Here is a 27,199-nt window from a genome sequence, read left to right on the forward strand (position 1 = left end):
TGACCCTGCTTAACACTCCCACATAAAAATTAACAATGGAAATTAAGAAAATCAAACAAACATCAATCGCTGGTTTTCTTTCGAAACACTTGGTGAATAGCAACGCCAAGTATTCACTATGGAAAGTTACTAAACATCTTAAGCATCTCATAACTCAAGTGCTTCTACTAGCAGAAAGCCTGATGGGAGGTGGGCCGGAAATAATTCTGAAAAAGCAAAGATATGTGTAGAATATCTGAAAGGAATATCCATATCCATCCAAACCAAAATTTTAATGTTCTACCATGCCTCAATCCCAATAATTGTTATGAGCAGACAACAATAGTTAATCCTTCTTTTTTTTGAATTTGGAAAAAAATAAGCACCACTTTACTTTGAGAAAATTCCAGAGAAAACCTCTGGTTAATTTATCCAATCTATTTAATGCTCACATTCAGTTAAGCTATGTACCAGATACTGGAAAATATGCATGGAAATCTGCTGAAGCCATAATGATACCAAAACGTGGTAATAATATAAGTAAGTTTAAATAATACTGCCCTATTTATTGCCAGTTATGGCTAAATCCTTTGAGAAATTAATTGAGAAGAGCCTCGAACCTACTCTCGAGCAAAGAAACCTGATACCATCTCATCAGTATGGTTTCAGCAATACCCACTCAACAATTGACTAAGTACATCGAATTACAAATGTAATTGAAATATCTCTGAAACGTTGCACATACTTTTGTCAGAATATGGTATGAAGGCGTTCCATGTAAAATAAACTCACTTATCCTTAGTATCTCACCTGTTATTAAAATTCTATTTGATTAATTGATACTTCCGTGTTAAGGACTACACTCAGATCTCAAACCAATAAAGGGTATCGTAACTCAAAGGTGTGTTGGAGCTAGTGTTTTAACTCCTTTATATCATGGATCTCCCCACTACATTATATAGCACAACTACTACCTTATCTAATGACAATATTACCGTATAATAAGTATTACCACATTAGCAGTCACAGAGACTGTAGAGAGCTTAACCAAGAAGTTCCAACCTTTTCTTGATAAAGTGATGTTCCAGACTAAAAAAAATATATTTAACAGAAGAATTGAACCGACTTCAAAAAATAAATAAGGAACTCACCAAAAATTAAAATATAATCAAACTTGGGTTTTTAACACATTTAAAAAAAAATAAAATGTACATAATAATCGTTGTAATAACTAAATACAAATATTATTATTTTACTAAACACCTTATTTAACCTATCTACTACACGTAATTTATATTCTATTATAAACACACAATGTTGCCTATTACCTACCTAAACCTATTTATCTATTTACGATACTGTTTTAACTACTACACACTGATCACTTTGTAGACGGTGCCGAGTAAAAAATTAGATTTGTTTTGTTCTTAGTTTAAATTTAAGAACCCAACCGAATCCAAACAGTTACATTAATTTAGATTTGCTTTGTTGGAAATTAAATTTTTTGTATATGTCACAAAATTATACTATAATTTTTGTATTTTTTGAGTTCGGCCCCTAGTTCAAAGTTATCAGTTGGTAGTAGTTAAAATAGTATTGTAAATAGATAAATAGGTTTAGGTGGTATTAAGCTAAATTGTGTGTATATAGTAGAATATAAAATATGTGTAGTAGATAGGTTAAATAAGGTTCTTGTTTATTTTTATTTAGTCGTTACAGCGATTGTTATAAACATATTTTATTTTAAATTTTTTTTTGTATTGAAAATCTAACTTTGATTATATTTTAATATTTAGTTATTACCTTATTTATTTTTTGTTAAAAGTATTTTATATTTCTCTTTTTAGTGTTAGATACTTACTCAATAAATTACACATTATAATTACACATTAAGTAAAGGTGCAGCGCGTATGAGGAAAAATAGGCATAAAGAAACAATGATTGAAAATAAGGAGCACTTGAGGCCCCGGGGTCCACTACCTAGCCTAGGAGATTTGACTAATTTTTTAATTATAACAACAAAAAAATATTTTTCGGGCAGGGAAATGAAACCCGCGACCCCCGATTGGGAGTTAACCTTTGAACAATTACACTATAGAAGTAATTGTTTAGAATATGTCTAAGTGGTCTTATATGCTATAGTTAGAGCTTAAAAAACTGAATGGCTTTTGCACTGAAGGACTGCCGATTTTCCGTCACAACAGCTCAGTAATAACATTATGCACAAATATCTGATTTTTTTGGATAAAAAATATGTGAAAACGTTGTACTTTCCTTTAAAATTTGGAAGTCTCCCTCGATTCTCCTTCTTTCCCAATAGATCTTGAATTGGACCCAATGGGACCGCCTCGGAGGTGCACTCTTTCAAATAAAAAAATAATTTTAAAAACTGGTGCATAATTGATGGAGAATTGATCGGCCAACATACATTAAAAGAGATATATAAATCTGAACATAGAACTTCTTTCTTTTTCGTAAATGCAACTTGGTATGTACGCGTTTGTGATTTCCATCACGACCCAGACATTGTTACGAAGACTATCAGAAGATTATTTTTATATATATTATAAAGTCGCCTGTTATCAACTAGCGGTTTATCTGGCTGACGGGTGACCAACTTTAGAAATCATTCTAGATGACATCCGGTCTTACTCAGCCTTGTAACTGGCATGACTGGGATCATTTTCCTTGTCGGATTTTTCACTCTTGCCTAGAACAATCACAAATATGAAACAATCACCAACATAAATTTACGACCATTTCCCAGCAGGATTCGAATCCGTGTCTATCGCAACAGTCGGAGAACCGTCTTGTCGCCTTTACTACTGCGCCACCAAGCCGTCAATCAGAAGATTTGCTAATCCCTATCAAAGAAGATTCCAGAACCACGTCAACGCGGAAGCGTCCAGACTTTCTAAATGTGGATATGTCATTTGACGCCTGAAACGGAAAAAAAGCTTCTGATTTTGCAAAATGTTAGTTGTAGTTATTTACTGGTAGGTTAAGTCAGATTAATGTTAATTGTCAGCTGTATTAATAATTTTAATAGATAAATTGAAAAATAACAAAAATCACAAAGTTTAAATCCACCAAAATTTGTTTTAGAAAATTTTATTAAAAAAGAAGTAACTAAATACGAAATAATAATCTAAAAACCTAAACATTTAGCATCATCTCTTGAACGAGATATTTGCTCGTAGAGATTTTGCCGACTAACCAATGGCGTAGCACTATACAGACTCCAATAATCCGCTGTATTGTTTCCGGTGTTAAGGGGTAGCTCTGTCATTTCGAAATTTCTGAATTCCAATAATCCAGAGCATAGCTTTGATATCCCTAAATATGTATTCACATGTAATACATAAATCTATTTTTACAACTGGTATTAATTTACTTGTATATGGATTCTGGAAAATACCGCTGGCTTTGATCATTGAGTGGTACGTATAGTTGATTCTATTTTTGGTCTTCCTTAGATTATAAGTTTTGTTTTATCTTTTTTTCGATTAGTTTTGTTAGAACTGTCTAGTCTTCGACGCTATTGCTTAATATATATTTTATTTAACTGAGTAACATTATTTGAAAGAAAATCTTCTTAAATATAATTTTTAACCGTTTATTAAGATAACGAGACGGATAACTTATTGGAAGAATAATGTTATGGTCATATTATGTGTAAGTTAATTTCAAATATTCACAAAATTGGTATAATTGTTTTCCTTAATTCCTATCCCAATGTTTATATTTATCAGAGGTGCCACCTGGTATTAATGCACACTAATTCTATTTTTAAGTAATTTTCTTTTTTTTATTCGCAAAGAAAAATTGAATGTACAAGAAGTGTTAAAATTAATTCAATTAATTTTCTTCCTTATGATAACTTTGTTTATTATTTTACTGGTCATACTTACAATAAATTGATAACGCGCAGACGGCACATATTATTTTAGCAATAAACATTGCTTTTTAGGAAACGTACACGAAAACGTTATTGACAAGACATTTGATTTTGGCATGCCATTGTGAAAAGTATGGTTATAAACAAAATATTACGCTAAATAATAGGAGCCTCCGAACCAAACGATGAAAACCGTCAAATGATCTGGGAGACCGAAACTTTCCGAGAGTAACCGAACGCGCCACGACTTGATTTCGATCATCGCGAACAGAGAAATAGTCTCGCGCACACCCTGAACAGTTTACTTGGTTCACGTCTGTACCCACCATTACGATTGACCATCTTGGAACCTTTTTAGTCCTTTTCCATATGAGCCCAAAATCGTCACATTTAATTCGTTGAAACCAGAACCTAAAATTAGGATATGACGGAACAGCATCACGATAAGTTCCTAAAAGGGTTTAGTGTACTTCCGCAACAGATTTTCTAATGTGTCAAATGTACTTTTGAGCTATCCATGATTAGCGTCTGTATACACTTAATGATTCAGTAACACCAAATAGAAAAGTATTATTACATGTAGAGAAATGACAAAATCATCAAACTTAATATCTAAGTTAGGTTAATTAACACCTGTTTACATTTAAATTCGCATTTTCCCCAATAGAAATCGGTGATCAAAATACATGCAATCTTCTAATATCTTACTTTTGTTCATTGCAGCTTTATATTTAATTTTGTTACTCGTTTGTATCCATAATATATACATAACAATGCTTGTATTATACATTTTATATTAATTGTAGAGCAAGATTTATAATTAACTATACGGATATTATAGTTTCAACACAATGTAACATTACGATATAATAAAGCTGTAATAAATAATAACCTATTTATTAAAATAACTCATTAAAGACAGAACTTAATAACATAGTAAATAATTGCTTCATAATTAGAAATGTCAAGGAAACTACCCCAACAATATATATATAAATAAAAATGACACATTTAAATTGTACGACCAAAAGGAAAAAAATCTGTTCAGTGTATAAAACCTTCGAGCGTTTCGAGCGAGGCCAGAAACTCATTTTGTGGTTGATAAAATCCAGTATAAAATTCATGTCTCTAATTAATCCCCTAATCGCTGCTCGTAAATTTTTCCATTACTCCAAATCCGGAAAAGTTAATCTAAATGAAAACGTTAAAGAGAGTAAATCATTTTGTCTCCAAAAAACTATCTCGTATAAATACCTAACCTATTAAAATATAAGATCAAGCATGTGTTGGTTTATCAATGGCATACTATGTTATTGTTAAAACTCTGTTACTAGAAATAGCTAATCTATAAGTAGGGTCGAATAATAATTGAAATGAACTATTTCTAAATGGACTCAGCCGTCATTCGGTAAACTTTTCAAGACGACAGTTTTGAGACGTAGGATCTAACCGATTACGGCAACTATTTATGTTTTCTGAGTCTGGAACTGGTAAGAGTTCTAGTAGATCCAGATTCTTTGCACTTGTTTTTGTCTTTGTTTTTTTTTGTTACACATTCATACAGTGATTATAAATAGTAGGCGGTAATGGTTAAATCATTAATTTGTGAATATTGTCGAAAAATATTTACAGCAGTTCTAATGTTCTAATTCATTTGAGGAAATTCCATCTAGGTACGTATCTATTTAGTTTTAATTAATTTTGCATATTGGATTTAATTATATTCCAAATACATCATTTTTTGCAAAATTAAAAGTTGAACATTAAAATTATTAAAGATTTTAAGGTGCAGAAATATAATATTGAAAGAACAAATGAATTCTCTTTTATTGAGATTGCGGTTTTCAGTTATGATACAAATGATATCACTTCTAAATTCAAGCATAATATGGAATTAAGTTCATATATCATGGGGTGGGAGATATCTAAAACTTGAAGGAAGTATTAATGTAAAATTTCATTGTCCAGCTGTTATAAAACCAACACACAATAGAGGGCAATGTAAAATTCAATACATTAAAACACATATAGGGCATGAAAATTACTAGGGTAAGTAGTTTCTATTAATATCGGATAGATATGTGATTGAGGACTAACTTTAGCAGTTAAAATACCAACTAATGCTATATTATAATTTAGGCAGCGGCAATTTTGAAAGATTAGAATTACTAACTCGTAAAGATCTTCAGCAAGTAAATCGATTGAATTCCGCGAAGGTATAACGCATAAAAGTGATGTTACAAGTGTTAAAGCACAGGTAAATGAGGTCAAAAGAGAAATTAGGAATGACAATTTTGCTAGGGATAGTACAGACTTTGTTGAATAATGTAATCGAAGACGACGAAAGATCAGGCAGTACCTTCAATTAATATTTTAGGGTAAGTTATATGGCCCGGTGATTTTACCTCCAAAACGAAATAAAACAGTGGTGTTTACATTATGTGACCGTTATTTATTGAAGTAATATAAAAATGTAAAAATACAAATGAAAAAACGGATGGCAGCGGTGTTACCTGGAGACGAGGCTTGGGCAGTCGATGGTGGCACGTCTAAACCAAATGATGGTTGAGCACTGAATGAATCGCAATACCCTTCAATAACATCCCAGATAAACGTCTCGGGGTTACCGCCAGCTATTCGTTATCGGGTTCTAGTTGGCGCTGCTGGCACCCCGCCCGTGTTCAACATCTGAGATTATATTTCTGGGTATTTTGTAGACCGTTATTCCACGATGTAAAATTCAACATTCGAAAATGTTAGTGTACGTTTCAAGGGCCATTTATTCAAGATAATTTATTCTATATTCATTATAGTCTTCAAATATACGTATAAATTACAAGCGCTAGTACGTGGGGTTCCCAGTTGTTCAAGATCTAGACTCTTTTCTTATTATGAAATACCATGTATTCTTTTGGTCAAATATTTTGTAAAAATCTTGTTATTCGCAACTCACATTTAAATTATATATTTTTCTAAAAACTACACGTTCGAAAGCATATTACTACAGGTAAGAACAACTGTCGACATATTGGTGGCGATAAATTTGAGGGGTACTATTTAGTAAAATGTATAAAATTCCCCTTTCAAGTCATCAAATTCTATAACTTATTAGTTATTGTTTACGAGATACGATAATTAACGCTTTCATAGGTCAGTCTTTTGTATAGAAATGGATCTTTGCAGAGAAACACTTAACAAAACCTTCAGATCTTGACAAAATACATACTTTGCTTTAACTAGAACACAAATTACAAAATATAATCTCGCATGTATTTGAAATACGAAATGCATATTAATAAGTTGTCTATTTCAATAATGAAATACAAAATAGAATCAAGTGTTTGGGTATGTAAATAGAATAGAATTAGTATATTTAGAACATGAAGAATTTCGTTTCATGTACATTATAATTTTAAATATATAGCTTCTTGTTGGGTATTCAATAAATTCTGATAAAAAAATTTTCCCTGATGTGTTCCAAGGTCCTGAAGAACACAAACATGTATTATATTGTATATTGTATGGATATATTTTTATATTTAGATGGCGTTCAAGAATGGTAAAATATTGGTGATTGATCACTCTGCCTCTTCGCACAAATAATAAACTAATCATCTTCTTTACTTATCATCTTCTCTTTTATATGCCTTTAATGGTATGGTTAAGCATTTCTTGTAATGCTTTCTGACAACAAATTTGGTACCTAGGATGGCAGCATGATGCCAATGCACTTTTATTTCGGGTGATAGTTTACAAGACTTATCAAATATTCTTTCTAAGCTCTACTTATTTGTGACGTAATAGTAAAATTCTTCAAATTGCAATCCTGCAGCCAATCTAATCTGGTTTGTAGTAATGTCCAAGGTAAGCAGAAGTTTACCATAGTAGCAATTGTTGATCTGAATTCTTCCGAGTGTTCTACTTCTATGGCTGAGGAACTGTTAGTAATACCCTATCATCTATTACCCTCTTCAACCACTCTATTCGTTAGTATTTCTGCAGAGGGAAAGACACCAAAATTAGGCCTTCTATTTATGTCCCAACAAGAGGCTATTTGTCTGATAATACTCGTACATTTAAAAATCTAGTACTAAAGGAAGGAAACTGGATTAGTTAAATACTAATCTTTGTCATTTGCATTTTAATTAAAAAATAGCAAGCTATTTTGCCCAGTTGTGTTTAAACTACACACATTTTTTTATTGTTCTTTAGTTTTTACACAATCAGCTCACTGAACTACCCTGTAGAAAATAACATAGGAATGAAAGAATTGGCAATATTATGTTATATATTTATTTTCGAAATCCCTTTTGGACGCCGGGAAATTTCAAGAAAGGAAAAGGCCAAATAAAATTTTCCCCATTACTGTTCGAGAGATGGTGTTTCTTAATTTTGCGCTCCTGGAATGATTCCAACGATGCTCCATAAATCTTGGAAAATTTCGGTAATACCATTATAACGGCCATCGTACCAGATCCACTCAAATTTTATTTCGGCGTTCGTTTATTCGGTTCCAAATTTTTTATCCGCTTGTTTGGAACGGTTGGTTGGAAACACGAACTGATCAAGACAGGATATAAACTGGAATATATTCTGAAATCGATAATTAAGATGTCAGTTTCTAACGTCGCTTTTCAATAATGTTTCGGTTAAGTTGTTTGTAAGTTTTCAAAATGACGATAATATCAAGATAATAATACCTAATAGATTTACAGATAGCTATATTTTAATTTTAAATAAGCTTAAATCGTTTTGGGATGTCTAAACTAGGTTTATTTATTTAAATTGTAGGACTAAAACAGGCAGTTAATAATGTGTATTTAGATTTTTAAGATGGATGAAAATTATTAGCAGAAAAGTTACATTAAATTTGCTAAAAATTTATTATAAGCACACAGACTGTGGTGGACGATGCATATTATGATAACGTTTTAATGCTTATCGCGGATAGAAAATAACAAAGGCTTGGTAACATCCCCAACTTTATTATCTTTGAGAGTCGAAACACTAGCATTGTGACATGAGACCCAAGTAAAAACAAAAGAAATCAATCAAAAGTAAAAAAGTATTCATAATTAACATGATTTAATAATTTTGAGTTTTATTTAAGATTTATGTGAAACAATTCATCTCAGAAACAGAAGTTATGGGTTAATAATTTGGTTTATTTATTCATTGTCATCTCACAGAGTATTGTTTTCGTGTAGTTTATCGTAAATTTGCGCTCTATTTTTCAGACTTTATATTAAGTTTATCAGAGTTCTGGAAAGGATGTTATATATTCAAATATAATATTTTTATTGAAGTAGAATATTCTGATGCAAATTCATTCGACAAAGTGAGCTTATATTGACTGAAAGTAATAAAATGTATTTTATTACATTCCACATTATATATGCTTACTACAACCCTGATTTATATAACTCAATTATAATTATTGTTCTGTTGTACATTAATACAGAAGTCAAGCGTGTCCAGTAACTGTATTGCCTCTACCTTGTGATTTAGTAACATCATGATTAATTTCATGTTTTATGACAAAACATTGAACAAATTTGTAAATTCATTTAATTTTGAGGTCATCGTGCAGTTCGTGGTGGATTATATGTCGATAATCCAGATTAATTAATAGAACTTTGTTTTGGTAGCGATGGATTGTTTTGATGATTTAGTACAACATATATGTATTATATACTGATATCTATATATATATATATATATATATATATATATATATATATATATATATATATATATATATATATATATATATATATATATATATAATATCCATATCTGTATCCCATAAGACTAAATGGGATACAGATACAGACTTTATAATGGACCGCTAAAGTAATCTCTTTGATTTAGGTCAATTTGGAAATATCTTACGATTAACCAATATCGATAAATTTATTTTAGTCTGACCTACTTTGATCTTTTCTCTAACTTGATGTTCCCATTTTAATCTACCATCAAGATGGGTGCCAAGGTGTTTCGCTGATTCTACTTGAGGAATCGGACATCTGTCGTGTATTTTAAATAGGATTTTATCATTTCACCGCAAAATAAAATTGATACTGTAGGCGATAAATTGGGAAAGTACCAACCAACCAGTAACAATAACAACTGATAAATTCAGAAGTTTGTACCAAAACGTTATTTACAAATTCAAGCACTATAAACGACTGAAAAACTACCTGGAACAGACCAGAGCGACGTTATTCTTAACACGCTTAAAAGCCTCTCTTAGAATTTATAAACGAATCGGTATAAATCCGTATATTTAGAAATTACTGTGGCAGTATCTACTAAATAAACCACATGGCCCTCGCCAATCTTCCGAATTGCCTACATTATGAACAGATTTGGACTTATTAAGTAGCATTTTCCTATATTTTTAACTTTAATATGTGTTTTGCCATAATAACTATGTCATAGTCAAATGTTCCTAATACCGTTCCTTTTGTTATTAATATATCAATAGAGTGACGCATATATAGGCCCTAAGGAACTAAGTTTGAGAATACTTCATGAGAACCTTTTATTTAACGAAAATGCCAGTGACTGATTTCCAGGATAGTTCAGTATAGTAATAGAAACACGTATAATAAATATAGAATGTAGGAATGTTATTACAGTACATTATATAAAATATGCAATTAACATATTTAATTTATCTCATCCTGATAATGATTTAATCGCCTCTGGTTCGTCCTTCCTCAAAATATATATAATTTGAGGGCTATAAATAGAAAGGTTTTACAAATGAGCAATAAGCTCTAATGCTCGTCTATTAGAAAAGGAAAATAGAAGCAGATAAGACCGAAACAGTTTCCTTAACCCTAGTTTTCCTTAAGGTAAAGCAAACTGAAATTAAAAGGTATTAAAGAAACAAAATGTTAACTGTCTAACCCCAATGCAGTAAGTGGTCCCTATTAATTTTGGAAGTGTGTAAGGAAAAAACTAGGAGGATGATAATTACGCGGATAAAAGGACCTCAACGATATGTGAAATATGGATACACCCTCCCATCAGCTTCGGATCAACACTACATGGATACTGACTCAAACATTAATTTTTCATTTAATGTATTATAAAATTTTGACCACACCAGAAGGTTATTTTGAAAGAAATTGCCTAGAAGGCTGTTAAAAATATAGATAATTAACTAATCTCAACAAAAAGAGGAACTATCTGATTTTATTTGACATACCATCCTCCTGGTTATTTAATTCTTTAATTTTTCAACGGATAATGGAAAAAGTACGATCCTTATCAGTTAATTACTCAGCCGTGACAGGCACTGACATAAATAGGAAGAACTTATTAAGAGAGCTCCCGTAGTGAAGATGGAATCCTGTAATGATTGCAGAACGTCGGCTCTGTTTCAAGTTATTTGATATTTTGTAGCAGAAATGACATTAAATTTCTTTTGTTCAGAGGAAAAATATAAAACTGTTAGGATTTCAAAAAAAAATGTTTTTTTTATTACAAATATAATTAACTAGAATAACGAGTAATATTATATTAACATAAAATTGATAGTTAAAGGCCCTTAATTATAGTGGATGTACTACATCAGCAGTGCAATTTTGGGTTTTCATCTGCTATTTTAGCAGCGACACGATTGAAACAATATTGAACTGTTCAAATATTCAAATCCTTCAGGTAGTTTACCATAGACAACTTAATGTTATAATTCATACGGATAATTAATAAAAATACAGCAGATTCTTAATTTTTCATACAAGGAATTTAGTGCCTTAGGGTGTATTAAAAAGAAAAGAAACAAACTGAAATATTAATAACAAAAATATTTTGATTAATTGGAAGAAACTTAAAGTCACATAAAGAAAACATAAAATTTTCAGAAGAAAGACTTGACTATCCAAAGAAGTACTGTAGATGCATCCAGATATTACAGCAGAATGATTATCTATACCGAGACCTTCAGATAGTTCTTTTTACAAAGTAAACCAAGAGATCTAAAAAGAAAACGAGGAGATAATCCATTCCTATGCTAATACTAGTATAATATTAATATGAGAGTGTATTGCAACTCTTGGATATCTCTCGAGTAGAATATATACTTGAAAGGATCTGAAACATTTGGTCTGTAGTCTATTCAAAACTATAGTGACGAAAGTCATCAATATGTGCCTGTCGAAAGTTGTAAATTCGTTATACAGTTAGATAATATTATCCTTCTCATTTTATGCTACTTAAGAAGGGATATAAAGCTGTTTGAGAAGTTCAAACATGTATCCCATGGAGGCTGTAAAAGTTTTCCGTTTGTCAAACGCCTGAGAAATTCTTCAAAACATTATAATTAATGGTTATAAACCGACAAACGCTTTGTTTTTATAAATTTCAAATCGCGGTGGTTTTTATTTAAAATATTTTTTGCGCGTTGCAGATGCACTGAATACTAGTACGGACACGGTCGCTAAAATATCTCAAAAAAGTAAAAAACAATATAACCTTAAATTATAGCTGTATCAGAAATCAAATATACGAAATATACAAAAAGAGTAAGTAGTTTTTTCAATCGAAACATAATTTAATACAATTATTTCAGAGAAAATTGTTAGTTTGAAAAGTATCCATAAAAAACCAAAAGATATGCAGCTACTTGAGGGATGTGGAACATCCCTTCATACACTGTTGGGTAATATACGATTTAAGTGGTGTAAAGATAACCCATGAAGGGGTTTAATGGAACTTCTAGATATTGATTTTAAAAGAATACAATTTTTAAAAACATACAACAAAATCAAAGAAGGATTATTATACTAATTTGTATATTTAGATGAGACATGGATATTTCAGAATGGTACATGAATTCACATGGGACTCATGGCAGATGATAATATATATAGTGTAAAGGCAACAACTAAAGTTGATGGGAGAAGGTAAAAAATGGAATAACTATCAATTAGATTTTTAGTCATAACATTTAATAATAATTCATTGCAGACTAATCCAAGGATGACTACCTTCTCCGTGGTAACCATAATTTGCATTTGCAGTGGTTTGAAAATCAGCTTTTAAAGGACTTGGAGGAACCATCATTGTTATGGAAAATGCACGATATCATAGTACACTGGTGGAGAACATCCCAACAAGTGCAACAACAAAAGCTGCAACTAAGGAATGGCTTAAAGTAGATAAAATAAGATTTGAAGATATCATGTTAAAGAATGAAGTATTTTAAATTATTACTCGGTAAATATAAATGAAATATTTAATTGCATTTTATGTAATTTACTTTTTTAAACATAAACATGAGAAAAGATACATGCTAAATCAGTATCAGTAAATCCTCCCTGTCACTGCGTATTTAATCCAATTAAGTTAATATGGTGTATTGCAAAGAATTATTACAATAAAAAGTCTGGTCAAGGAGGATATTCAAGCCGGATCTGACTGTATTTATGGAAAGAAGCATCGTGGAAAATAATACCTTCGGTTTGGGTGAGCTCGATCAGACACATTGAAGAAGAAATTGACAAATGGTAGATGTTGGTTTATGATTCAATGCTAGCAAATACCAAGATAGGGCGATGAAAGAGGAAACAACTAAAGGTCAGAATATAATTAATATACTTTAGCTGTAGGTAATTGTATTATAGAGTGTGAAAGCTTTATGACAATGTGTGTTATTGTTCGGTATAAATGTTTGTTTAAAATGTATGAAAAGAGAAGTAATACTATTTTGCATATATGTTAAATTCATTAAGGATAAGGCAGTAATTAAAATGTAGTATTATCAAGAAAGATATATACAGGCAGTAACAGAATAACCTAATGAGAAATATAGTACTATCAAATAGACTTTACAAGGAAACATTGCATCCAAGGAAACAAGAATGGAGCGTAAACGGCAAATTTGCTCTCTAATGAAAGTAAAATACATTACTCAGATATACAATAGTTAATTAGGTGAATTAGGCCTTCGGGGGTACTACTACATAAAAAACGCGCCTAGAACTCTACCTATACTACTGTGAAGAAGAGTTTAATATAAATATAATAAAACAACTCTATATTTAACTCATAAATTATTATGGCTGTATAATTAATTGTAGTTTCACGTTCTTCCATAATACATTTGATGTACTATAGTGTTAAAATAAATTATAATATATAACATTTTTGTTTCATTATTCTATTTAGTTCAGAATGATTTTTTATGCCAAAGTCAAAATGTACCAAAAGTCAGAGTTAGTGCGGCAACATTGCGACGTTTTAACAGATCACGTGGGTTCACGGCTGTTTTGACTATATTAATTCATTGCATTAATATAGTCAAAACAGCAAATGCATTTAACAATAATAGAGCTGTGTTAATACATGAACATTATTATTATAGAGACTAAGTAAGAGTCCTCATCCTATATATGATTATAAAAAAATATAGACTAGACGATAATGTAGTAAAGTATTTATATAAAAATCATTAACCTAAAACATATAATGCATTTAGTTTTCGTTAAAAGATAAATTAAGAAAGAAAATTTCCAATTTACTAATGGTATGTTGAAAATATTTTTTACGAATCCCAAGATGGACGAACTTTTCAGTAAACTCTTAAATTTGCCGAAACAAATTTCTATTAAAAGGTCATGTGGCGTTCAGTTCGTTCGCTTCCGATTCTCTTGAGAATATGATCTGAGGAAGCTCTAAGTATATTTCCAAATGAAATTTTACCAAAAAAAAAACTTATTTCTAATATAGAGAAATATAAGCTCGCTATTTAGATAAAAGTTGGAAAAACAAATACGCTGTCTATAAAAAAAGTGTATATAGTCAATTTAATAAAACAGTAAACCACATTTCTCATATCAAAACGTTGCAATGTTGCCGAATCAACTTTGATTTTTAGTTCAATGTCAATTTCAACAAAACAATCAAAGCGCCAAAACAATGTTTGCCGGTTTCTAATTATGCTCACTAAGATTTCTTCAGTATCAGTTATCGACCGAGGGTTCGGTTGGCATTTCCAAATCCAGAAAGCAATCCAGAAAGGTTCGGGGATAGCAAGCCTGCTTTCTTCTCTGATCTGCCCTTCTAGTAGACTTCCCATTTATATCAAGTGCTTATTATAGAAGATGTTAATTCGGTCCGCACTCCTCTACGGCTCTAATGTCTACTTCAAGTTTGTTACATCCAACCAGGTGATACGGCTTCAAGTTTTCCAAAATAAGCTCCTCAGGAAAATCTCAAATGCTTCATGGTTTGTCAGAAATAATCAAATCCATAGTGAATTTAATACTCCAGAAACCAAGCACTTCATATCTCAGTCACTCCATAAACAACAATTCAGCTCAAGTTCTTCTGAAGATTCGCTTGTTCCCGAGCTGGTTCACATGCTTTGAGCTTAACACCGCGTCACCGCTAACCCCCCGTTTTCTAGGCTGAAACAACCTCATCCGTCGCTGCAGTCGTAATATTTGCCCCCCCAGTACGACAGTATCCAGTCGTGTGTTAACTCAAGTTTGCGAATCAATAGTTAGTTTCACTATCTGTCCGATTAGCGGGTGCCATATCCCAAAAATTTTATACAAGTAGCAGTAGCTATCCACAAGGGTCAACTGTGAGGCGGTTTCTGTTTAGTGTATTGGTAAGCCCAGGGGCAGTCCCTCATAACCCGCTCCAACTTGTGACTCCAGGGCAAGTCTTCGCGACCAGGTATGCGTCATGCATTCCACCGCCTGGTTCTAGGCCAGAACAAAACAAAAACCTATCAGATAGGTATATTTTTTAACTAGAATGAAATGAGGAAGAAAATATTGTCTGATTTTAAAACAATTTTACAATCTGGGATAGAAAATACAATCAATCACTGTTATTTTGAATAGACTATAAATATTAGAGACTATTGCGTTTTGACTGTAAGGTATTTGTTTTTCATTTGTTATAAAACTAAAACTGTTAACATTGTAATCTCTGATCAGGCACCTTTAATTCTATGTTACATTTTTTTTCGCCAAGACTTGTCCTGAAGTGACACTGTATTACACATTACACATCTATAAAATATTAATCACTGCGCAGATGTTGAAATTCCACCAAGATCCGAACACAATTGATTATATTGTTTATTCTGTAAAAGAGCAATGATTACCTTTGTTGCGAATAAAGTTATGCTGTATATATATATATATATATATATATATATATATATATATATATATATATATATATATATATACCGTCATCGGTTCCAGCATGTACCAACTTGTCATTAGCTTACATTTTTTGTCTTACTTATCTGTTAATATCCATCAAATCAAAAATTTAAGGAAACAATCATAAAACCACAATTAATAGCGCCTATTTGCATTTTTCGGCGTAATTCTTTGTCATATTTATATTTTTTAGCATCATCGTCGGAGAAAAATGTGTTGGATCTGTTCACTACCCACAATATTTGGTCGATAGTTTGCACATTTACTTACCAAAGCTGAGATAAATAAGACTGAAATTAATTCTAAAATTTAACTCTACTAATAGTAAAATTTCTACTCTATATCTGAAAAATATGCTTTCGGAAATCGAAATGACAGAAAATTATCCTCTTTTGGATCCAGAAGGCAGATAATTCTCCTTAATTTCGAATTTCGTTAGTTCTATCATGATATTTTGGCATATCTATGGGTAAATCAAACACTACTAAAATTATTTTTTATAATATTTTTTGGTTCGAACCTAACCTTGTTCTAATTTCAAAATTTTCTCACCCAGAGTAATTCTAATAATGAATCTACCGCATAAAACGTAGATCTGGCAACACCGTCTGGTTGTGCAAAAGTGTAAAATAAGCGCGGATTAGGAATCGAATTGAGTGATTTTAATTGATTTAATTTTATATATTTATAGTATATTTATAGTTATTATATATATATATATATATATATATATATATATATATATATATATATATATATATATATCAAGGCCAGTCGTTGGAAGTTTGCGGAATCAACATGGAGTTTCCCTGTCTCGCGCATGGACAATTATAGGTCGCGTGTTCGCGCGTCGGAAATTCCCCATCTTTGTTTATTTGCGCACCACAAAACAAAACAAAAAATATATTTTATCAGAAAGCTTTAAATTAATTAACAAACTGTATCATATTTGTGTGTCTGTAAATATCTAATTGAAACCTTATAAATTGCTAGTATTTCAGGAAAACTCTGTTTTTTTAAGTATGAAACATCATGTGTTATTAATCGAAAATAATAATAAAAATTCACTCAAACCGAACATTTTTTTATTAATTACGGATTATTAAGTCTTTTATTTATCGATTGAGGCAGTACGAGTGAGTCTGCCAGGTCAGCTAGTATTATATAAACATTTCAACCTTATGAACCCCTACTTCATACCAACTGTACATAGGCTTAGACGAAATATTCTTCAAAATAAGGACTTTTGATTTGATTAATATATAGGTTAAGGTTTTTTATGTAAAAGGAATAATCGAATTACTTTTTATCCGACCTAATACATAAAAATTAAGAACTTAATGATTTCTTAGTAATATCTGATAACAATTATTTATTTATTTCCTTTTTCCGAAAATAGCAATAAATATATAATATAAAAACGTATTGAAGTTCACTAAAGCGGACAAGTGTTGAGCCGATATATTTGGAAGAAAACAAAGGGCTGTGACCTATTTTTCGCTTGGGATCGGGCATAAACAACCCAGATGAGGGTCAGAGTTCAAAACGAAGCTTCTAGAGGAGCTGCTTTTCATTTTATATGAGATTACCCTAAAATTTTCTAAGCCGAATAAAAAAAATTCAAATCATTTCTGGTTATAAACATGATATAATTCACAATATCTGTCAGCTGTTTATTATATGTACCGGGAATAGACAAAATAATATGAACGCCCTGTAAGAGAGCACATCTTTTTATATGTTGACAACACTGCTTCCATGCAAATAATAAGATGTGTATATTATATAGTCAATTCACAATAACAGTGACGCAAGTGTCAATATGAATCTATCCAAAGTTTTAAATTAGTTTTAGTCAGATAATATTATGCTTGCCTTTTTATTCTTTTGAAAAGAGATAGAATGCTGTTAGAGAAGTTCGAACATGTAGCGCAATGAGCCCGCAAAACTTATACGTTCGCCAAACGTCTGAAAATTCTTCAAAATATAATAATTACTGGTTATACAACGGTAAACCTTGTTTTAACTCTTTGTTTTAATAAATTTGAAATCGCCGGGGTTTTTATTGAAAACATTTTTTTGCGCCTTGCAGCTGCACTGTATATTAGTACGGACAGTCACTAACATATCTCAAAAAATCAAAAACAATATAACCTTAAATTTGCCAAAAAGAAACCGTGTTTATGCCATAGGTTTATGCGAAACAGGTGACGAATGAAGATCAGCTTGGTCTTTCAGAGATCAAATATACGAAATGTATAAAACAGTAAGTAGTTTTTTTCAATCGAAACATAATTTAATACAATTATTTCAGCAGGTTTTTTCAGGAAAACCTTTAGTCTGGAAAGTATCCATAAATATCTAAAAGATATACAGCTATTTGAGAGATGTAGAACATCCGTTTATACATTGTTGGATAATATAGGATTTAAGTGGTGTAAAGATAATCCACGAAGGGGTTTTAATGGAACTTTCAGAGATTGATTTTAAAAAAATTCAATTTTTAAAAACAAGGAATATAACAAAATCAAGGAAGAAATATATTAATTTATATATTTAAATGAGATATGAATATTTCATAATGGTAAATTTGGTTGCTCATGGCAAGATGATAATAAATATTTTAAAGACAATGAAAGCTGATGGAAAAAGGTAAATGTCGGAATAACTATCGATTAGGTTTTGTTAGTCATAACATTTATTCATTGAAGACATATAGTTCTTCATGCTGTTACTTGGTAAATATAAATGAAATATTTAGTTGCATTTTATGTTATTGACTTTTTAGAAATAAGCCTGAGAAAAGATATATAGTAGATCAAATTACTGAATATTATGGCTACAGAGTATTCTGTCTTCCTCCCTATCACTGCATTTTTAATCCAATTGAGTTGATACGGGGTATTGCAAATAATTATTATAATAGATAGGTCGAGGATGATATTGAAACCAGAACCGAGAGCCATTGTTGAAAATAACATCTTCAGTTTGTGTGAGCTCTATTACACACATTGAAAAAGAAATTGACAAATGGTAGAATCTTGAGCAAGTTTTTGATAGATTGGAACTAAACAGCTTAGTTGTTCACTTGATTAGTGTTTCTGAAAGTGAGAGTGATTGAATAAAACCTTATGAATGTTGGGTTATGATTCAATGCTGACAATTAACAAGACAGGGTGATGAAAGAGGAGGTCAGTATACAATTTATATACTTTAGTTGTAGGGAATTGTATTATAGAGTGTGAAAGCTTTATGAGCATATATGTTGTTGTTCAGAATATACATGAATGTTTGGTTAACATGTATGAGGAGACAAATAACACTAACTGTTTTGCAGATATGGCAAATATATTAAGGAGAATGCAATGACTAAATGTAGTTTTATCAAGAAAGATGTATACGGACAAACAAATAAGTAATAGGACAAACTAAAAAAAATATAGTAATATCATCATGACTTTACAAGGATTCATTGCATCAAAAGAAACAAGAACTAAGCATAAAACATTAATATGCTCTCTAATGAAAGTAAAATATATTAATCAGCTATACAATTGTTAATTATGTGGATTAGGCCTTCGGGGGACACCACTACATACAAAAACACGTCTAGAACCCTACCGATGGTAGTGCGGAAAAAAGCTCTATGTATGTGTAATAAAACAACTCTAATCTATAAATTATTGCGGCTGTAAAATTAATTGTAGTTTTAAGTTCTTCCATAATAAATGCATTTGATGTACTATGATGTTAAAATAAAATATATGTAAAAAAATATTAGTTCAATTATTTTTTTTATATTAAAATGTTATTGTCAAAGCCAAAAAGGTACTAAAACTCAGAGTTGATGTCACGTTTCGCCAGTTCTCCCATGTTACTATATATACATATGTGTATATATATATATATATATATATACATATGGAATTCAAACAACTAAATATAAAAATGGCATATGTGCTGTTAAACCTTTCGGTAATGGGCGTGTCAATGTGTGCTAGTTTCGACGGGAGGAGAATAAACAACACAGTAAATCACGGGAAAAAGCGCCACTGTTTTAGGGCATTGATGGCCTTAATCTTGATTAAGGGATTGATTGCCTAAAATGTCAAGATCTGACGTTATATGCGTCAGCTTGTCTTGAGATGGGCCCTGATAGGATTTGGTCCTTGTGGCATAGATTTTTTATATGATTTTATTGGAACTCTAGAAGACTAGTTATATTGATGTTTTGGAAAGCAATGACACGTAGCTTACATATAAAATATATTATCATTGGTTATTCTTGTTGAAAAATAATTTAAATTTCACCAACTCTTTTGAATACTGATATTAAAACTGTTATATTGATACAACTAAATTATTTTGTACATTTAATATACTATATCTGTTTAACTAAATAAACTATTGCCTATATCCTACAGAGTAGATATATGTTAATTAATATTAATTATATAAAATAGAATTTTTTTAATATCATTATGTTCCTGTGTAGACATATATTTTCGTAAATTAGTGCTACATATTTGAGCTATAAGTTTTCATATTTAGTAATGCAGAAATGATAGTTTATGTTTAATATATTAATAGCACACAGTGGAACAAATAACATTTACAACCACTACATTTCCATAAATTAGATATGAAATAATTTTCAGACTGAATTATTCGAAAAATTTAACCCATATTTAGAATCTCAATTAAATTATTTAACCAATGAAGGGTTATAATTGTTAAAAGATTATTAATACATTTTGTAATAAACCATTTGATATATTCAGGTAATTGTTTTTCATGTTTCAAAATTAACTTTAACAAGGCCGATCAGGTTCAATTTTAATAGCTTCCACGTTGATATGACTAGTCTCTAAGCTCTTTTGCTCAATTCTTCGGTACCCTGTTTAAGAATATTGTTCCCAAGAAGGAGTGTGAGGTTTGGCATAGCTAAAGCTTATATGGAAAAGAAGTGCATGAAATTGAAACTTACATATAACATGTACTACAAATACAAAAACTTAAATATAATAAAAAGCAGAATTAGACAGACAAAAATTCACAACAGTTATATATTTTTTTCGTAAAACATCGATATATTTGGTCGATATTTACGCCAATAACCAGGCTAGACAAATGCCTAGACCAGTTAATTTTATATGTGCTTATATTTTCAAACGGTAATATCATAGAAAAAATATAATATAAGCAAGACGGAAATGTACACATTCCTTCACGTACTAACTTTAAGGAAAAAAATAATTACTATCAACATGCAATTAATAATTGCATTTTAAACGAAGTAAAATTACTTTTATATTTGAATGTTCTATGGATTTGTAAAAAGAAAAGAAATTTTTTTATGGAATGAAATAATACCCCAAAATGGTTTTACAATATTTTAGTATGTTAATTGCTATTTTTAAATAATATACTATAATAAATATAGACAATAAAATAGAACCAAAGCCTAATAGCTAAAAATGGAAAATAACCATAATATTAAATAATAAATAAAATATACCTCTAAAAAATCCTAAAAATCATAGAAAAAAAAACTAATTCATGACATAATTTAAAAAGATCGCACAATAACTACTAGAGCTTTATTAAATAAAGTAAATGCTTTATTTACTATTGATTGGAAACATTGTTTGAACCAAAAATAGAGAGTATCGTAGGATTACCTATTATTGCCATAAAAACAGTCAAAAGTATTTTACCATTTATCATTCACAATTTTAAACTTTTTATCCTATGACATTAACAATCTTGAAAAATATCGTTCCAAAATGCTGCTATATTAATGTACAATATATTATTATTTGCAAGCAAACTACCAAAAAAATATATATATATATATATATATATATATATATATATATATATATATATATATATATATATATATATATATATATATATATATCCAGAATTTGGGTATATTTTTGTCAAGGTCGCGGCTAGGACGACAGAGCGTTAAAAATCAGTCGATTGAAACTAGTAGTACCAAAAGTAGTAACTAAAAGTACACGATTGAAACAGTCAATAGTAATTTTTTTTATAACATCTTTATTACATATACTTAGTACAATCTTAATTTACAATTAATTTATTACTACTTTTCCTATGTACTTGGATTAATTAACAAGCAAGACGAGTGCGAGAAAATACATCAATATGTATTCTTCAATTATAAAATTATAATTATTTATTAATTATTAACTTATAGCTATAGTTTACACGATAGTAAATAGTAACAAAATCAGTCGGACCGAAAATAGAGACTCAAAACAGTCAGTAGTAAAAAGTAGTAAAATCCGTTGAACCAAAAAGTAGCGACTGAAACAGTAGATAGTAAAAAGTAGTCAATTACTAAACAGTCGATAGTCGATTTCAGTCGATAGTTCCCAACACTAGAATATCGATATTTTTCTCACTACACACACTACTGTACGGTATTCACTGATACTGTTGAACGCATATCAAGTATCATCGTGTAACTTTTTAAAATGGAGCTATTATTAAATTTAATTTGAATCAATACAGTTTACTCGTTTGTAATATCGTACCTATGATTTCTTTTTGAATTCATCATTACACTTTTACAAAACACGATCATTTGTACCAATAAATATGTACGTTATATCAATGGGCTTCAATAGAAGACCTGTAATGAAAATTAAGGCAATTATCCAGCGATGCTCCAACTAGGAGTGTTGGCCACCGAAAGAAATATCGATATTTCGATATGTTTTAAAAAATATCGATATATTGGAAAAAAATATCGATATATTTTTTGCAATAATTATAAAAAATTTCGATCTTTTTAAGAAAAAATAAAAATTTTCTAATATTAGCCAAAAATAAATATTTTTTCTAAATATTTTTAAAAGTAGTAACTGGATCACCAAACCTTTAAAATTAAGTATCAATTTTAAATCAATATCGAAAAATATCGGCTAAAAATATCGATATATCAATATATTGACCTAAAAAAAATATCGGCCAAAAATATCGATATATCGATATTTTTTCTGCATGCCTAGCTCCAACTCCTTTAACCCGTCTGAAAAATATGTTTTCTCCATATAATTTGGATGTTTAATTTAATTGAATAACTTTATCGAGAAACCACCTAAATCAAACTGTTTCCAGAGACGTTTATAAAATATTTATAAAATAATAAAACTTGTCATGTGTTGCCAGTTGCCGCTAACGACGAAGTTAAATTGAAAACTTCCCAAAACATTTTCCACGAAAAACTTTATATTAAAGTTCATATATTGCCGGAGCTGTTTTTTTCTCTTTGTTCTCGGCTCCAATTTTGCCAAAAGGTTTTTTTGTCCCTTAAGCTGACGTAAAATATTTAAGGGGAAATATTCGTGAGGTCTGTTTGGGATCTGGTTAATTTTGACGTCGAAAACAATTATTCTAACTGATCAGTGTAAATGTTTATTCAACAGGTAAAATTTTGTAAATATTTATGTAGTATTACAGTAAATATTTTTAATGTTTATTATTAAATATTGTTATAGCTGCGTGATACTATTAACATACGCTTATCGGAAGAAATATATATACAGCAAATGCTCGTTAATGAGTGCTCGAACAAATTCAATCCAGGTGTAGTTCACATTATCGAAATGTCCACATTAACGAACGTGATATAAGTGAATTAACTAAAAAACGTTTTATTCAAAATAACAATAAATTAAAACTAAAACGTCGCTATTCATATCTTCCTCAGTTTCTATATATTAACAGGCTTATCGAAACTTTTTATACCCTTTTTGAAGAAAACCGAGCCATCTAGAGGCGTGAAATTGGCACGGTTAAGTAAGACATGTTAGGCCCAATATTTTTGTATAATATACGCAACAAATAAATATATTCCAATAAAACGAAAATCAATGATCCTAAATTTCATTGGTTCATAACTAGATGTACCTTGAGCAACTTTTATTCCGCATTTACTGTTCTTACACCTTTATTGATTCTTTTGTTTGATTTTTGTACCTAATTGCAGTAGACTGAGATTATACTTATAACATAAAATTAAAGAAACTTTTATGTATACATAAGTATGGTGCTCCAAAGTTGTTATAGTTCAGAAAATAATTTCACTTATTATTCTTTACACGACATTGTGACGTTCATTCATGTGACATAGTAATTTATATTTATTAATATTTTGTTGATTATCTTCAAAACATTGACTTTTACTATTTACATTGACTTTACTTGTACTGCGAGTGAACCAATGGCCAATTCAACGTTAATCTATTATTGCCTTTATACGCTGTTTCTGGTTAATTCGCAGAATAACGTAGAGATGTTCTCATAATCCTACTGATTCCGCCAGTTATATTTTTTGTTTTCAAAATATTCTGAATTAAAAATGTTCTAATGTATATTTTATGCTAAACCTCCTATTTAAAAGAACCACCATCTTGTGCAACCCATAAGTTCAAACCTGATTAAACAACATATCAAATTAAAACAATTTATCCAAAATTTGTTAAATAATTTAAAGTCAAAATAAATTGTTAAATGATTAATTGCAAGTTTGGAAAAGATGCAGGCTTAGCTGCTATTATTTTAGAAGAAAATGCGTGAATAAATTCAAAGAGGATGATTGATTAGGCAGGAAACATCGCACAATAAAACGAAACAAATGAGATTTGTCAAAACCAGACAACATTAACAACCGATTTCACACACTCAGTTTTACTTGACGCGATTTTATAATAGATCGTACATTATGTTTTATGTGCTTTGTAATAATATGCGAATAATTTTGTCATGCTATTTTTTGACTGTACTATACTTATATAATTAATTTTTTTAACTATTATTTTTATGTTCTGTCTGATGCATATTGACCTGCTGGAAAAGCACAACAAGCTTTTGCGCATAAAACAAACTTTTATCCTCTTTTATCTCTAAAAATGGCATACAATCCAAGCTTACTATAAAAGATTTGCAGCGACCTTTTAAAAGACCTTTCCATCTATGCCTATACATATACTATGTGACATGCTACATATGTGATTTTCTATATGCCTATATATATATATATATATATATATATATATATATATATATATATATATATATATATATATATATATATATATATATATATGCTACTAGGACTGCACATGCGCACTTGTTCTAATCTAGCTTGACACTTTTCACAACTCGCGTCCTTTTCTACCACGTCCTTCGTACCACAGTCTTAGATGTCATTTTTGGGTTAATTCTTTATTTACATTTTTTTGAGGTAATATAATTATTTCATAGGCAAAATTAGCGGAAGATATTGCGAAAATAAGTGTATAAGGTATTCAGTGTATAAGTATTAATAAAATATTATCATTTAATAACACTGATTTTTTGGATTGTTATGGAACAAAGGATATATTTTTATGATATATTTTTATGTTAGATAATATGAAAACAGAACTTATTTGAAGATTATAATAAAGGTAAGAATGAAATATGGTCATGTCTGTATACGTTTTCTGTCTCTTTGTTATTATACTTATATCTTTCTGATTTTACAGATATTTCAAAAGAAGAAAAAAGCTATAACGAAGCTAAAAGCTAACGAAGTATTATGAATTTTCAGCATAGTGTAAAGATAAGGTGTACTTAATAGAAAAAGGTTGGAATAAATTGATAACATAGTATTTGAAGCTTTGTGATTTATTATTTCTTCCAGTTTATATAACTCCTCGGAGCAGATAAATAATGACGAAATATTACAAAAGGAAGAATATATATTAAAGGAACCATAACAAAAAATACAGCAGGTTATTCCTTTGTGTTCTTCTTTATTATATTTAGAATAAACACTTCTCCGCACTACCTATGAAATAGAGTTGGAATAAGAAAATGAACCTTTTTTTCTAACAACCATCCTTGAAGACTTGACCTGACTGCAATATCTGTGAAATCCTTTTTTCCATGAATCCGACCACATTTAAAAACACTAGAGTCAACACAAATACTGTGGCAATAGTCTGAACAATCTTTTGAAAACAAATACACTAAAGAGGAATGTTTAGATAAACGTTGAAAAACATTCGTTAGATGAAGTAAGGAATGTATGCAGAAGAATTTTGAATATTGAAAGACCAAATGCTAGTAACTATTAAGATAGAATAATTATTAGAATCCATAATAGAGCATATCTTATAAAAGATGAGTAGAAAACACATAGTTCTACAACATATTGTTGTAGATTATGTAGCTAGTGCTCAAGATTGCAAGACAAGAAAACACGTAGTGAGAAGCATAAGAAGCAAATAAGGAAAATGGCATCAATAACAGAATAGACAATATATTTACTAATAGACAGATTCCAAATCAGTCAATCAAGAATCTCAAATTCAAATTGTTAATAACATAGAGGTGGTACTTAGAGCGATTTTAACAAAAAAGTAGTTCGAAGGGAAAATGTATGATAAGTTATTTTGATTCATATCTTTGTTTTAATATTTTATTTATATGGTTTGTGTGTATTTATTAAAATTATTAAAATATATAAGTATAATAACAAATAGACAGGAAACCTATACAGACATGACCAAATTTCATTCTTACCTTTAAAATAATCTTCAAATAAGTTCTGTTTCCATATTATCTAACATAAAAATATATCCTTTGTTCCATAACAATCTACAAAATTATAGTGTTATAAAATGATAAAATTTTGCTAATAATTTATACCTTATGCACTTATTTTCGCATTGTCTGCTGCTAATTTTGCTTATGAAATAATTATATTACCTCAATAAAATGTAAATACAAAATTAACCTAAAAATAACATCTAACCACAACTAAAACAGTGGTATGAGAGTATTTTTTCTATGTATGAGAGGCGTGGTAGAAATGCGCATGTACAGCCCTAGCCAATAGAAACTTGTATAGCCATTGATGGAGAGGTTTTTTTTTGTCGTTCTACAAAATACCCAGAAATATAATCCCAGATGTTGAACATGGGCGGGGTGCCAGCAGCGCATTCTAGTACACGATAAAGAATATCTAGCGACACCGAGACATTTATCTGGGTGATTATTGAAGGGTACTCTCGATCATTCAGTCACTGACAATCGTTCAGTGCAC

General features: G+C 30.1%; 1 protein-coding gene and 1 long non-coding RNA gene across 3 annotated transcripts in view; one reads left to right on the forward strand and one right to left on the reverse strand.

Annotated features, from left to right (window-relative positions):
* The window catches only part of LOC143206497 (uncharacterized), a 192,743-nt gene that overhangs the window by 84,294 nt on the left and 81,250 nt on the right, over nucleotides 1-27,199 (reverse strand). The window lies entirely within an intron of this gene.
* On the forward strand, nucleotides 18,389-19,697 carry LOC143206498 (uncharacterized). The gene is made up of 3 exons (XR_013008442.1): nucleotides 18,389-18,723; nucleotides 18,860-19,262; nucleotides 19,409-19,697. It is a non-coding gene; the product is annotated as an uncharacterized LOC143206498 (long non-coding RNA).

This window comes from Rhynchophorus ferrugineus, unplaced genomic scaffold, assembly GCF_030347505.1.
Source record: "Rhynchophorus ferrugineus isolate W39M unplaced genomic scaffold, kcgeb_rfMv2 rfM1, whole genome shotgun sequence".
NCBI lineage: Eukaryota > Metazoa > Arthropoda > Insecta > Coleoptera > Curculionidae > Rhynchophorus > Rhynchophorus ferrugineus.